A 14,584-nucleotide genomic window follows, 5' to 3' on the forward strand; every position below is an offset into this window, starting at 1 on the left:
CAGGCTTGTCTTGAACTCCTGACCTCAGGTGATCCACCTGCCTTGGCCTCCCAAAGTGCTGGGATTACAGGCATGAGCCACTGCACCGCACCCATGAAATGCTTAAAAGGCAACTTAACTCTTTATTCGGGGCTCAATCCTTTGGATGTTAAGCCGACTGGGCCGGTGCACCAAAATAATAAATATCCTCCTCAATCCAGTCGGTCTCTCTGATTCCTTATCAATCCTACCACATTTCCTTATAAAAAATATACTCGGCTGGGCATGGTGGCTCATGCCTGTAATCTCAGCATTTTGGGAGGCCGAGGCGGGCAAATCACGAGATCAGAAGATTGAGACCATCTGGGCTAACACGATGAAACCCTTTCTCTACTAAAAAGATAAAAAAATAAATCAGCCAGGTATGGCGGCAGGTGCCTGTAGTCCCAGCTACTGGGAAGGCTGAGGCAGGAGGATGGCGTGAACCTGGGAGGTGTAGCTTGCAGTAAGCCGAGATCGCACCACTGCGCTCCAGCCTGGGCAGCAGAGCGAGAGTTCATCTCAAAAAAAAAAAAAAAAAAAAAACTATTTTCCTTGGATACTTTTCACACAGTCACCTGTATTATATTTAGTAGGTCAATTATGTATATTGATCAGAATTCTTAACGCTTCCTAACTTTAATTTCCAGTGAAAATGAGGTTGTAGGCAATTATGGACTACTTGTCATTTAACAGCATTCTCTAGTAGATTAGCATACTTATTAATACACCATTTTATAATTTTTTTCTGCGACAGGGTCTCACTGTGTCAGCCAGGCTGGAGTACAGTGACATGATTATAACTCTCACTAAACCTCAAACTCTGGGGCTCAACAGACCCTCCTGCCCCACCCTCCAGAATAGCTGGGACTACAGGCATGCACCACCACACGGTGCTAATTTTTGTAGTTTTAGTAGAGATTGGGTTTCACCATGTTGGCCAGGCTGGTCTCGAACTCCTGACCTCAGGTGATCCACCTGCCTCGGCCTCCCAGAGTGCTGGGATTACAGGTGTGAGCCACTGCACCCAGCCTCATTTTCTTTGACTTCACTTTGTTGTGGTTCACTTTATTGCATTTCTTAACTTTTTTTAATTTAAAATATAATTAATATTTGACACAATTGAGATGGAGTCTCTCTATGTTGACCAGGCTGGTCTCAAACTCCTGGCCTCAAGCAGTCCTCCCATCTGAGCCTCCCAAAGTGCTAGAATTATAAGCTTGAGTCACCGTGCCTGGCCCATTTCTTTCTTCTTTTTTTTTTTTTTTTTTGATGGAGTCTCACTCTGTCATCCAGGCTGGAGTGCAGTGGCGCGGTCACGGCTCACTGCAAGCTCTGCCTCCCAGCTTCACGCCATTCTCCTGCCTCAGCCTCCCAAGTAGCTGGGACTACAGGTGCCCACCACCATGCCTGGTTAATTTTTTTTTTTTTTTTTTTTTTGTATTTTTACTAGAGATGGGATTTCACTGTGTTAGCCAGGATGGTCTTGATCTCCTCACCTGGTGATCCACCCGCCTCAGCCTCCGAAAGTGCTGGGATTACAGGCATGAGCCACCCACCCGGTCCCTTTTTTTTTTCTTTGAGACAGAGTCTTGCTCTGTCGCCCAGGCTGGATTGCAGTGACTCGATCTCGGCTCACTGCAACGTCCGCCTCCTGAGTAGCTGGGATTACAAGAGTGCGCCACCATGCTCGGCTAATTTTTGTAATTTTAGTAGAGATGGGGTTTCCTCATTTTGGCCACGCCGGTCTCTAACTCCTGACCTCGTGATCTGCCCACCTCAGCCTCCCCAACTGCTGGAATTACAGCCGCTGCAGTTCAATGGCACCATCTTGGCTCACTGCAAACTCCGCCTCTCGGGTTCAAGCGATTCTCCTGCCTCAGCCTCCCAAGTAGCTGGGATTACAGGTGTCCATCACCAGGCCCGCCGAATTTTTGTATTTTTAGTAGAGACGGGGTTTTGCCATGTTGGCCAGGCTGGTCTCAAACTCCTGACCTCAAATGATCCTCCCGCCTTGGCCTCCCAAAGTGCTGGGATTCCAGGCATGAGCACTTTTAACATGCTGGGGAAAATGATGTCTGGACCATGCAACTTGGTGTTGTGTTACTGTCATTCTTCTATTTACTGATCGCCTATGACTTGATTCACTCTACAGAATCTTGTTAGAACAGATCATTCTGGGCTCTGTGTCAGACAATATAGTGATAACCATGTAAACAATATATACTGATAGAACCAAAAATTTTGATATAAGTACAAATTATGGTATAATTGGGAGGGGGATAGGGAAGTGAAAGTCTACTAAATCATAGTCTAGTTTAGCATACAGTGCTAGATGATCCAAAAATAATAAGTGGCCAGGCCTGGTGGCTCATGCCTGTAATCCCAGCACTTTGGGAGGCTGAGGTGGGAGGACCACTTGAGCCCAGGAGTTCGAGACCAGCCTGGCCAACGTAGTGAGACCTCATCTCTACAAAAAAAATTTAAAAATTAAAAAATATGAATAAAAATAATAAGGCATTTTTGTGAAAAGAAATTTATGGGTAAATATTGAGAGAAACCACTAAAATGAGTTGCTTCTAAGGAGGATACCTCAGGGGTCAGAGGAATGCTGCTTTTTGTTCCAAGTCTTGTAGCACTATCTGATTTTTTTAAACTATATATAACTGTAATAACATTAAAAATAATGAAAACAAAACAGCAACTTACCAAATAAGTTTACAAATCTTCCACTAAGTTCCTCCGAACATCTTATATGCACCCTTCTAAGCCTCGCAAATGTTTCTCCCACCTTTTTAGACTTTCCAAGGTTCATTCTTCCTTTTTAATGGTCAGGAGTTTGAGACCAGCCTGGCCACCATGGTGAAACCCCACCTCTACTAAAAATGCAAAAAAATTAGCTGGAGGTAGTGGCAGGCACCTGTAATCCCAGCTACTCAGGAGGCTGAGGCAGGAGAATCCCTTGAACCCGGGAGGCAGAGGTTGCAGTGAGCAAAGATTGCACCACTGCACTCCAGCCTGGGCAACAAGAGCGAAACTCTGTCTCAAAAATAAATAAATAAATAAATAAGGATAATTTTAAGATTATTGTTTTAAAGAATAAATGTTGATATTCTTAAAAGTGGCAAAAGCAAGATAATTGCATATTTATGGTAACAAAAGTTTAAACAACAAAGAAAAAAGCAAATGATTTCCAAAATATCTATAACGAATCAGTAAATAAAGGTAATCAGAAATTTAACTTACTTAAGGCTGGGCCCGGTGGCTTGTGCCTGTAATCCCAGGACTTTGGGAGGCCAGGGTGGGTGGATCACTTGAGGTCTAAAAAATTCAAAAAATTAGCCAGGTGTGGTGGAACATGCCTGTGGTCCCAGCTACTCGGGAGACTGAGGCAAGAGAATCACTTGAATCCAGGAGATAGAGGTTGCAGTGAGCCGAGATCGCGTCATTGCATTCCAGCCTGGGCAACAGGGTGAGACTCCTCCGTCTCAAAGAATAAATATAAAAATAAATAAAAGAACTAAAAGTAACTCTCAAGGGATGAGTATGTAGCGGTGAAGATGAAACAAGAAAGGCATAATTATTAAAGCTGGGTAATGGGCACATGGGTTTTTTTGTTTTGTTTGGCCTGTTTGTTTTGTTTTTATTTGGCTTTTCTCTTTACCATAGCAAAACAATACATGGGGGTTTATTACACTTTTCTGCTCACTTAGTGTATATGCATTTGAAGTTTTTTAGTATAAAATAAATTTTAAAAAAAATTCACGCTGGTAATCCCAGCACTTGGGGAGGCCAAGGCAGGTGGAACTCCTGAACTCAGGAGTTCAAGACCAGCCTGGGCAACATGATGAAACCAGGCTCTGCCAAAAATACAAAAAATTAGCCCGGCATGGTGGTGGGCACCTGTAATCCCAGCTATCCAGGAGGCTGAGAAAGGAGAATTACTTGAACCCAGGAGGCAGAGGTTGCAGTGAGCCGAGAAAGTGTGACTACACTCTGGCCTGGGTGACAGAGCGAGACTCTGTCACAAAAAATAAAAATAAAAATAAATAAAAGAACTAAAAGTAATTCTCAAGTGTTGAGTATGTAGAGGTGGAGATGAAACAAGAAAGGCATAATTATTGAAGCTGGGTGATGGGTACCTGGGATTTTTTGTATTTTTGTGTGTGTTTTGTTTTTATAATACCTTTTCTCTTTACCATAGCAAAATGATACATGGGTGTTTATTACACTCTTCTCTTCACTTTGTGTATATGCATTTGAAGTTTTCTATTACATAGTAAACTTTTTTTTTTTTAAAGAAGCAATATTTAGCCAGCCACAGTAACTCACACCTGTAATCCCAGCATTTGGGGAGGCCAAGACAGGTGGATCACCAGAGCTCAGGAGCTCGAGACCAGCCTGGGAAACATGGTGAAACCCTATCTCTACTAAAAATATAAAAATCAGCCAGGCATGGTGGTGGACGCCTGTGGTCCTAGCTACTTGAGAGGCTGAGGAGGGAAGATTGCTTGAGACTGGGAGGTGGAAGTTGCAATGAGCGCAGATCGCACCACTGCACTCCAACATGATTGACAGAGTGAGACCCCATCTCAAAAAAAAAAAAAAAAAAAGCAACATTCTGGCTTACCATATTAGAAAGTCAAAAGATAATATTTAGGGCTGGATGCAGTGGCTCACACCTGTAATCCTAGCACTTTGGGAGGCCGAGACGGACTGATGACCTGAGGTCAGGAGTTCAAGACCAGCCTGGCCAACATGATGAAACCCCATCTATACTGAAAATACAAAAATTAGCTGGGCATGGTGGCAGGTGCTAGAAATCCCAGCTACTCAAAAGGCTGAGGCAGGAGAATCACTTGAAGCCAGGAGGCAAAGGTTGCATTGAGCTGAGATCGTGCCACAGCACTCCAGCCTGGGCGACACAGTGAGACTGTCTCAAAAAGGAAAAACAAAGAAATAGCAATGTAAACATATTATTTAGAAATGTGGAGCTAAATAACAGTGAAAACAGTTAACAGACATCAAAGTGGATGCCTCTGGGATGAGAACTGACTTGGGGAGGGCTGGAGGAGGGAACATCTCTGTATTAGAAGGCGTTGATTTTATTTTATTTTGAAACCTTATGCATGTATAACTTTGATAATATATTCATTTGTGGATTGCCACATTGTTTTCGAGGAAAATACCCATGTGTTCTTACATGAATAATCAGGCATAGACCAATGCTTTGAATATATAAAAATTCTGTTTAGCCATAATTTTGGCAGTATGCCATTTATTTCTGTTGCCAAAGGCAGTGATTTAAATTGGAATTCCTGCCTGGGATGAGTAGGGCTAAGAGGTTTGATTGCATATAGTTTCCCCGTCTGTACTCTGGCCCCCAGCAGTTTGTTCTTTATGCAGCAGTGAAGAGTGATCATAAATAAGCTTATCTCACTCTCCAGTTTGAAAGCTACTAAACGTCTTTCATTGCAATTAGAATAAAATTCAAACTCTTCGGCATGGCCTACACACAAGGCCCTAAATAATGTAAATGATTGGACTCGCTCCCAGTTCTCCTGTCACTCTCCTCAATCACCATGCCCCAGCCTCGACAGCCTTCCTTGGCACACCCACAGCTCATTCCTACCTCAAGGCCTTTGACTTGCCATTGCTCATGAGACCGATTGCTTACCATCACTCAGGATCTCATTCAAAACTTCATTCCTGGAAAAGGTCCTTCCCGACCATCAAGCTAGAGGAGCTTGCTGCACCCCTTCTCTGCCCACAGCTATGGATCTCCAAGTGTGGGCTTCAGACCAGAAGCATCAGTGTTGCCTGCAAGCATTTCATTTTGTGTTGTGTTTTCTCTGGAAATGCAGAGTCTTAGGCCCCACCACAGACCCACTGAAGGAAAAGCTACATTTTAACCAGACCCCAAAGTGATTGTGCTTTAAAAATTTCAGAAGCACTGATCTAGAGTTTCCCCTTCTAATTTTCCTGTGTATCTGTTACAAGGTGTGTCCATTGCTGCAGGTAATCTGGAATGTGTTTACATGTTTATTGTTTCTCTTCCCTAAATAGAATTTAAGGTCCACAAGGGCAGCACCTTGTCTGGCTCGTTCACTTCTGGATCCCCGGCACGTAGCGTCAGTTCACACAGTACATGCTCAATAAGTATTTAGATGAGTGAAAGAATAAATGAATATAATGGAAATTATTTTACGTTCTTTGAAATGTATAACTGAAGGCTGGGTGTCATAGCTCGGCCTGTAATCCCAGCACTTTGGGAGGTCAAGGTGGGGGGATTGCTTGAGTCCAGTACTTCGAGACCAGTCTTGGCACATGAGAAAGCCCCAACTCTACAAAAAATACAAAAAAAAAAAGGATTGTATAATTGTACAATAAAAATTTCATGGCGGCTGGGCGCGGTGGTTCACGCCTGTAATCCTAGCACTTTGGGAGGCCAAGTTGGGCAGATCACAAGGTCAGGAGATTGAGACCATCCTGGCTAACATGGTGAAACCCTGTCTCTACTAAAAAAAATACAAAAAATTAGCCGGGCGTGGTGGCGGGTGCCTGTAGTCCCAGCTACTCTGGAGACTGAGGCAGGAGAATGGCATGAACCCGGGAGGCGGAGCTTGCAGTGAGCTGAGACCGTCCACTGCACTCTAGCCTGGGTGACAGAGCGAGACTCCGTCTCAAAAAAAAAAAAAAAATCTTCATGGCTTTCACTTGTTTGTAAAATCGGGGTGATTTTTCTCTCCCAACATCACTGTTATGCAGGGGTTTCATTCTATATCTTGGGCATCGAGTGCCATTAAACTATTGTGGTCCGTGGAGAATCACTTATTTATCCTTGTTTTGGGGCAGTTTGTCTTCAGAACCAAAGTTTAGATTTTGTTTAGAGTGTTTCTCTACTGACTTAACACCATAACTGGTTATTTTTTTTTTAGCATTTAAGAAGCACTCTCGTTCAAGCCAGAGTTAACATTATCTTTAAAGGTTTTGTTATTCACAATGAATGTTAGCTTGTTATTTGTATCAAGTTTTATCAAATCAGTATTAACAATTTAAAAAAGAAAATCAGGTTTTAAAAATATTAAGTCATATCCAAGATTTAAAGTTAAATTGCAAATAAAAACTGATAGGGCATATAATGTATCCGGTTTTTTACTTCTGAGATAGGATTCTAGGAAAGACCTACAGTTTCTGATATCGTCCTGCATTTTTTTTTTGAAGTGGAGTTTTGCTCTTGTTGCCCAGGCTGGAGTGCAGTGGTGCAGTCTCGGCTCACTGCAACCTCTGCCTCCTGGGTTCAAGCGATTCTCCTGCCTCAGCCTCCCAAGTAGCTGGGATTACAGGCACGCACTACCATGTTGGGCTAATTTTTCGTATTTTGAGTAGAGACAAGGGTTTCACCATGTTGGCCAGCCTGGTCTCAAACTCTTGACCACGTGATCTGCTCACCTCGGCCTCCCAAGGTGCTGCGATTACAGGAGTGAGCCACGGGCCCGGTCCTACATTTAAAAAATACATTCCCAGTATATTTCTTAATGCATATCCTGGTGAAATTTGTGAAGAAACAACTTTTCAATCTATATTCTTTGAGTGAATAAATAGCACCCCTTACATCTATGGCTTTCAACTGGTGGCAGTTGTTTCCCAGTGGACGTTTGGCAATGGCTGTGACTGCATTTTTGGTAGTCACACCTGGGGTGGAGGAGTACTGGCAGCATCTAGTTGGGGGAGCCCCGGGGTACTGTTAGTTATGTAATGCACAGAACACCCCACAGCACAAAGAATTATCTAGCCCAAAATGTCAGTAGTCCACTGTTAAGAGACAGTGGACAACTGTCTCCTTCTGCATAGAGAAGTCTCCTTCTGCAAATACTAATGCCATTGGAAAACGAATACTTTGCCCTACCTTCTGGAGAAGAGAATATATAGAAATTGGCAACTGAGAGATTCAGATGGGTATACTGGCACCTTTAGATATGTTCATTTTAGATGATTATTTCTAATCAGAAATCTAGTGACTGGCCTCCCTCTCTTTGGGGCAAATCACTCTCTCAACACAGGACATTTAAGACATTTCACAACTTAGTGGATTTTAGAATTGGATAACGTTCTCAAATAATGATACATTTTTTAAAATAGGGAAATTCAAATATAGGGTTACTGGTTTTCCTTATTTTACAGATGGGGTCGAGGATTTGGTCTTTTGGGTTCCATTTTTGGAAAGGATGGTGTATTAAACCAGCCAAACAGTGTCTTTGGACTTATATTTTATATACTATAGTTATTACTTGGTAAGTATTTATCAATACAAAAATAAGTTTGTTATATTCCGTTTAGTACTTTGTGTCTTTGCCCTGAAGTGTCTTGATGTTAAATAAAAGCATGTGTTATTTATAGAACCACTAGCGTGTACAACATTTTTGTGTTTTGAAAACTTGATTCACCAATATTTTTATTATATTAATGTTGACTTTATGTCAATTACTGTTTAATCATGGAGAGCACTATCTCATGATGTCCAGAAAAACCAGTCCCATTCCAGGAAATTATCACTCCCATCTTCCCTGTAAACATTTTTCCTTATTTTATAGACTCTGTAGCCTTGAAAAATATCATATATTAAGGGGACATTAACAAGAAACCATATTCATAATCCCATCACCTTTATATATCCACTATTTCCACAGTCTTCTGCTTTAAAAAATAATTTGGGGGCTGGGTGCAGTGGCTGATGCCTGTAATCCCAGCACTTTGGGAGGCCGAGGTGGGTGGATCACGTGAGGTTGGGAGTTCGAGACCAGCCTGACCAACATAAAACCCATCTCTACTAAAAATACTGAAAGGGTGGCTTGCCCCTCCACACCTGTGAGTATTTCTCATCAAGTGGGACAAGAGACTGAGAAAAGAAATAAGACACAGAGACAAAGTATAGAGAAAAAAAAGTAGGCCCAGAGGACTGGTGTTCAGCATATGGAGGACCTACACCAGCACCGGTCTCTGAGTTTTCTTAGTATTTATTACTATTTTTACTATTTTAGTGAGAGGAATGTGGCAGGAGAGCAGGGTGATAGTGGAGCGAAGGTCAGCAAGAAAATGTGAGTAAAGGAATCTGTGTCACAAATAAGTTTAAGGGAAGGTACTATGTCTGGATGTGTACGTAGGCCAGATTTATGCTTTTTTCCACCCAAACATCTCAGTGGAGTAAAGAATAACAAAGCAGCATTGCTGCCAACATGTCTCGCCTCCCACCACAGGGCAGTTTTTCTCCTATCTCAGAATCGAACAAATGTACAATCGGGTTTTATACCAAGACATTCCATTCCCAGGGGCAGGCAGGAGACAGAGGCCTTCCTCTTATTTCAACTGCAAGAGGCCTTCCTCTTTTACTAATCCTCCAGAGCACAGACCCTTCGCGGGTGTCGGGCTGGGGGATGGTCAGGTCTTTCCCATCCCATGAGGCCATATTTCAGACTATCACATGGGCAGAAACCTTGGACAATACCGGGCTTTCCAGGGCAGAGGTCCCTGCGGCTTTCCGCAGTGCATTGTGCCCCTGGTTTATTGAGATGGGAGAATGGCGATGACTCTTACCAAGTATACTGCCTGTAAACATTTTGTTAACAAGGCACATCCTGCACAGCCCTAGATCCCTTAAACCTTGATTCCATACAACACATGTTTTTGTGAGCACAAGGTTGGGGCAAAGTTACAGATTAACAGCATATCGGGGCAAAGTTACAGATTAACATCATATCAGGGCAAAGCAATTGTTCAGGGTACAGGTCAAAATGGAGTTTCTTATGTCTTCCTTTTCTACATAGACACAGTAACAGTCTGATCTCTCTTTCTTTTCCCTTCATATCCCCCTTTTCTTTTTGACAAAACCGCCATAGTCATTATGGCCTGTTTTTGTTGGTCGTTGTCTTTTTGGAGCTGTTAGATACACCTGTAGACTAACAACAGACAGAACAGGCATGCAAGGATTAATACAAATTTACAATAGTGGAACTTTTGATAGTTTTAACCCAAGTGACGAGGTTAAGATTTGTGAGGCCATCAACAGCTTTTACAATTGTCTTAGTTTTTGGTACCAAATTTAAATGGGCTTTTGATGCCTTAAAAATTTGTTTTTTTAATTTTGAAATATTTAAAGTAGGATTATTTTTTCTGTTTTGTAGATGGCGTTTAACCATGTCCCATTGATGTTCAGAGTCATTATAGGCTCGGGGTGTAATACAAAAATCTGACGTATTTCAGTCACACTGTAACTGAAAAAGATATTTCAAGCTCATGGAGCCTCTCATTTAAATGACAGTTTGTCTAAGATTATTAATTTGGTTTGCCAATTTTTGATCTATTTGGGTCTGAGAATTGCACAATTTTGAGGAATTCTTTTGCCAATTATTTACATATTTAGCGGTTTGAATAGAGAAGTGTAAAGCAATTCCAGCAGCCGCAGCAGTAGCTGTGACTGCAATAAGACCCATAATCACGTAATTAAAGTAAAAATGAATCTTTTGGATCTAGTTAGAACTTTTTAAAATACTTTTGTTAAAATACGGACAGATGGGGAAGACTCTCATGGTCGGTCTATGGACACAGGGATCCACACGCCCTCTCTTGCCCTCACTAGCAGAATATGGTGCTGCCAATTAAAAGTTGAATCAATGCAAGTAAACAATCTACAATTTTCACAGGTTATAGTTTGGGAATCTGGTTTAATAACTGTGTTTTTTACAACTAGTATATAAGGGGGTTTTACACAACTTTGTAAAGGAATTGTTAAATTGGAATTTAGGTTGATAGTATAATATGGCTTATGACTTTTTGGTTTTATAGCTTGATTTCCAGGCCAAATTTTAACGTGGTGCAAAGCCACAGTAAGTTTTTATAATTTTGGATGTTTAGGACTAGTAACAGGACTAACTAACTTTGGTTGAGGTGATGAAATACTCTTTTTACCCCATTTTTATGGATAGGGTGATTTTAACCTTTATAAAACCTGGTCTTGCCTTTTAGTTAAATCACTAATAGAGGCTGGATGAATGGGCCAGATGGATGGGGCCTGTGAACATGAGTGAGTCTGGCCTGTACAATTATAATATACTTGGCCTCGAGGGGCCCAGTTTATAATAGTTTCCAATTTATTGTTTTGTAATACCGCAGCAGTATCAGTCACACATTTTTTCCAAACTAAGACTTTTGGGCCTTTTGATTTTTTGGGAATTTCTTGGGGCAAGGCTTCCCCTTAGGCCTAAATTTTAATGATCTTTGATAAGAAGAGTCCTGTAAATTATTTATCTGTGGCTCGAGTGACATTTCACTTACCATGTGATAAGTAAATCTACTGGTGGCACTGACAGTAGGTACTTCTACCCACCAAATTTGGGTTGTAGGCGTTAAGCATCCTGGTGCCTTTTCTAGGCAAATAGGGGGATAATAATACCCAATGGAAATATTTATTATTATTTCTTTTTTTTTTTTTTGATTGGGCAGGGCAACGATCATCTGTGGGGCCTGGTACCCACGCACTATTATTAACATATTCTTTAATAGGATTATTTATCCATGTGACTGCCCAAATTAAGGACAGGAAAGGCACATAGGCCCAGTAAGTATAATTAGCTGCAGCTGTTTCTGCAGACATGAGGCGACTTACCACCGTTGATACAATTATCAAAGCTGTAACCAGTATATTTTCTAGAGTTTGTATTACCCTTGTTTTTTTAGGCTTTTTTTAGCTAACTGTGTCAGCTTCTTTAGTGGACCCCAGGTCGGCAGCTCCGCTTTTTTGGTAGATGACAGCTTTATCTGTTTTTTTGATATTACCATTTTGTTTACTTGGGGAGTCGATGATGCTTGATTGTGGGTTTTTTGTTTTTGCAGAGGCGCTTTTTTTGCATCTTCGATGGGTTTATTGTAGAACTTTAAATGTCTAGTGGGTATTCAAACAGGAAGCTGATTTTTTTCTGGTGAAACACAAGTAGTCCCAACTACGGAAGGCAGAGGACAAGGGGGGTGAGGCAGGAGGATCACTTTAGCCTAGGAGTTGATGGCTGAAGTGAGTTATGATCGCACCACTGCACTTCAGATTGGGTGACAGAGCCACACCCTATCTCTAAAACTAAAAAATTAAAACATACAAAATCATCTTGTTTGGTCATCTCTTAGAAATGGGTGAATTCCTTTTCGAGATGAAGATTTAATGTTTCCCAGATTTCACCTATTATCTTAGTAAACAAAACAGGGACTTAAAGAGGCAGGAGTTAATACACAGAAATACAGGTACAGTGCCTCTGCCCTGAAAGCACTTAACCCAGCTGGAGAAAAAAGACAAATACATGCAAATTTTCACAACAAAAGATCTGAGTGACAGATATAGTGATCATCTGTCTCAAAGAAAGACACAGCTCATTGCTGAAAGGGTGGCCGAATAGTGTGGACCCTGAAAGACTACAGAACTTCAGAGGAGATCAAATGACTGCAGTGACCACCCCTGTGCAGGCAACAACTTCTACATTTCTCTCTCAATTTGACCCTGGAGCTGCAGATCCATCTTTCCAATCAGCTCAGTAAGTATTTACTGCGTTAAAGAGCTTCTGGAGTGAAAACATGAAGAAGCCATGACTCCTGCAGCCATGTGTTGGGGGAAGCAGAACACTTACCCACTCTCCCTGAGCCTCAGTTTCCTCATCTGTGAAATAGGAATGATAACAGTACTTAACTATCTTATGAGAGGATTAAGAGGGATGAAAATCTTCCCAGAGGCTGCAGCTACCATTTATTGCTTGCTTTCCATGTGCAAGTACATTGAATCCTCAGATTTCACTGACACTGAGAGAGTAAATAACTTGTCCACAGTTGCAAAGCTAGTAAATGGCAGAGAAGCTCCTGTTCTTGGCCATCTGCTTCTAGTGTACATGTGATAATGGATGGAAAGTGTCATAATGCCATCTGTCTCACGATAGTTTCTCCATAAATGGCAGTCATTATTAGGGCAGTTCTAGTCAATTTCTACTGCTTGTAGAATGTTTACTCCCCCAAATGTTTACTCTAGACTCAAGAAAGGAGACTCCACAGAGATGACCCTTGCACTAGACCCTGAAGGCTTTTCAACGCAAAAGGGATGGGAGGGACAGACAGCCAGGGCAGGAACAACACAAAGACATGCCCAGAGGAAAGAAAGCTCCCAGAGTTTCAGGAAACAGCTAGAGAGGGGTAGGACATGGGGTGAAAAAGTCATCTGGGACAAGATCGAAAGGGCCCTGACTATCAAGAGGCTGAGTGTGACTTGGTCAATATAGGAGAACAACCAAGGAAGAGGGGCATGTTCTGGCTGGTGCTGGCAGCGATTCTGGAAGACCCAAGAAAATGGAGGCAGACAGTGAGGAATGCACTGTAACACCCTCTGGGTGAGCAAGAGTAAGGTTATGAAGTTGGCCAGCAGCGGCAGGTATGCCAGTAAGTGTCTAAACAGGTGAAATCCTTCCCGTTATCCTCAGGTAAAGTCAACAGGACCTGTGTAGATTGTGTCGGGGGAGGAGGAGTGAAGGAACAGATAGTCAAGGTTAGGTTGTTTAGAAAAAAATACATTATTTAGGCCGGGCATGGTGGCTTACACCTGTAATGCTAGCACTTTGGGAGGAGGTCAGGAGATCGAGACTATCCTGGCTAACACGGTGAAATCCCGTCTCTACCAAAAATACAAAAACTTAGCCAGGTGTGGTGGTGGATGCCTGTAGTCCCAGCTACTCGGGAGGCTGGGATAGGAGAATTGTATGAACCTGGGAGGTGGAGCTTGCAGTGAGCCGAGACTGCACCACTGCACTTCAGCCTGGGTGACAGAGCGAGACTCCGTCTCAAAAAAAACACATTATTTAAAATGAAATTTGAGTTTGTAGTACCTTTACACCTCTGAAGACGTTTCTGTCAAAAGTGTGTCTTAAAAAAAAAAGTGTGTCTAGTTTGAGGCCTAATTTGGTCTAGAACTAAAGAAAAAAACCAGCACTAGATTTAATTGCAAGGAGTTATATGAAACCATGGAGTGGATATTATGCTCCAAAAACCAACTGTGGAGTGAGTGAAGACCAGGACAGAACACCATAAAGTGCCTCCATTTAAGAGGCCAGGAGAAGCCAGGCCTCCCCTGGGATTATAGGCACATGCCACCATGCCCAGCCAATTTTTATTTTTTTTTAGTAGAGACGGGGTTTCACCATGTTGGCTAGAATGGTCTCGATCTCCTGACCTCGTGATCCACCTGCCATGGCCTCCCAAAGTGCTGGGGTTACAGGCGTGAGCCACCGCGCCCGGGGTTAACCAAACCTCTTCTTTTTTTTTGAGATGGAGTCTTGCTCTGTTGCCCGGAGTGGAGTGCAGTGGCGTGATCTCGGCTCACTGCAACCTCCGCCTCCAAGGTTCAAGCAATTCTTCTGCCTCAGCCTCCCGAGTAGCTGGGACTACAGGGGTGTGCCACCATGCCTGGCTAAGTTTTTGTATTTTTAGTAGAGACAGGGTTTCACCGTGTTAGCCAGGATGGTCTTGCTCTCCTGACCTTGTGATC

General features: G+C 42.4%; 1 long non-coding RNA gene across 1 annotated transcript in view; it reads right to left on the reverse strand.

The window, feature by feature from the left end:
• Positions 1–1,264: 1,264 nt before the first annotated feature.
• The window catches only part of LOC129398224 (uncharacterized), a 49,054-nt gene continuing 35,734 nt past the window's right edge, over positions 1,265–14,584 (reverse strand). The window contains exon 4 of the long non-coding RNA XR_008625954.2: positions 1,265–6,362. This is a non-coding gene — a long non-coding RNA (uncharacterized LOC129398224). The remainder of the gene's footprint in view (positions 6,363–14,584) is intronic.

Source organism: Pan paniscus, chromosome 6 (assembly GCF_029289425.2).
Source record: "Pan paniscus chromosome 6, NHGRI_mPanPan1-v2.0_pri, whole genome shotgun sequence".
Classification (NCBI taxonomy): domain Eukaryota; kingdom Metazoa; phylum Chordata; class Mammalia; order Primates; family Hominidae; genus Pan; species Pan paniscus.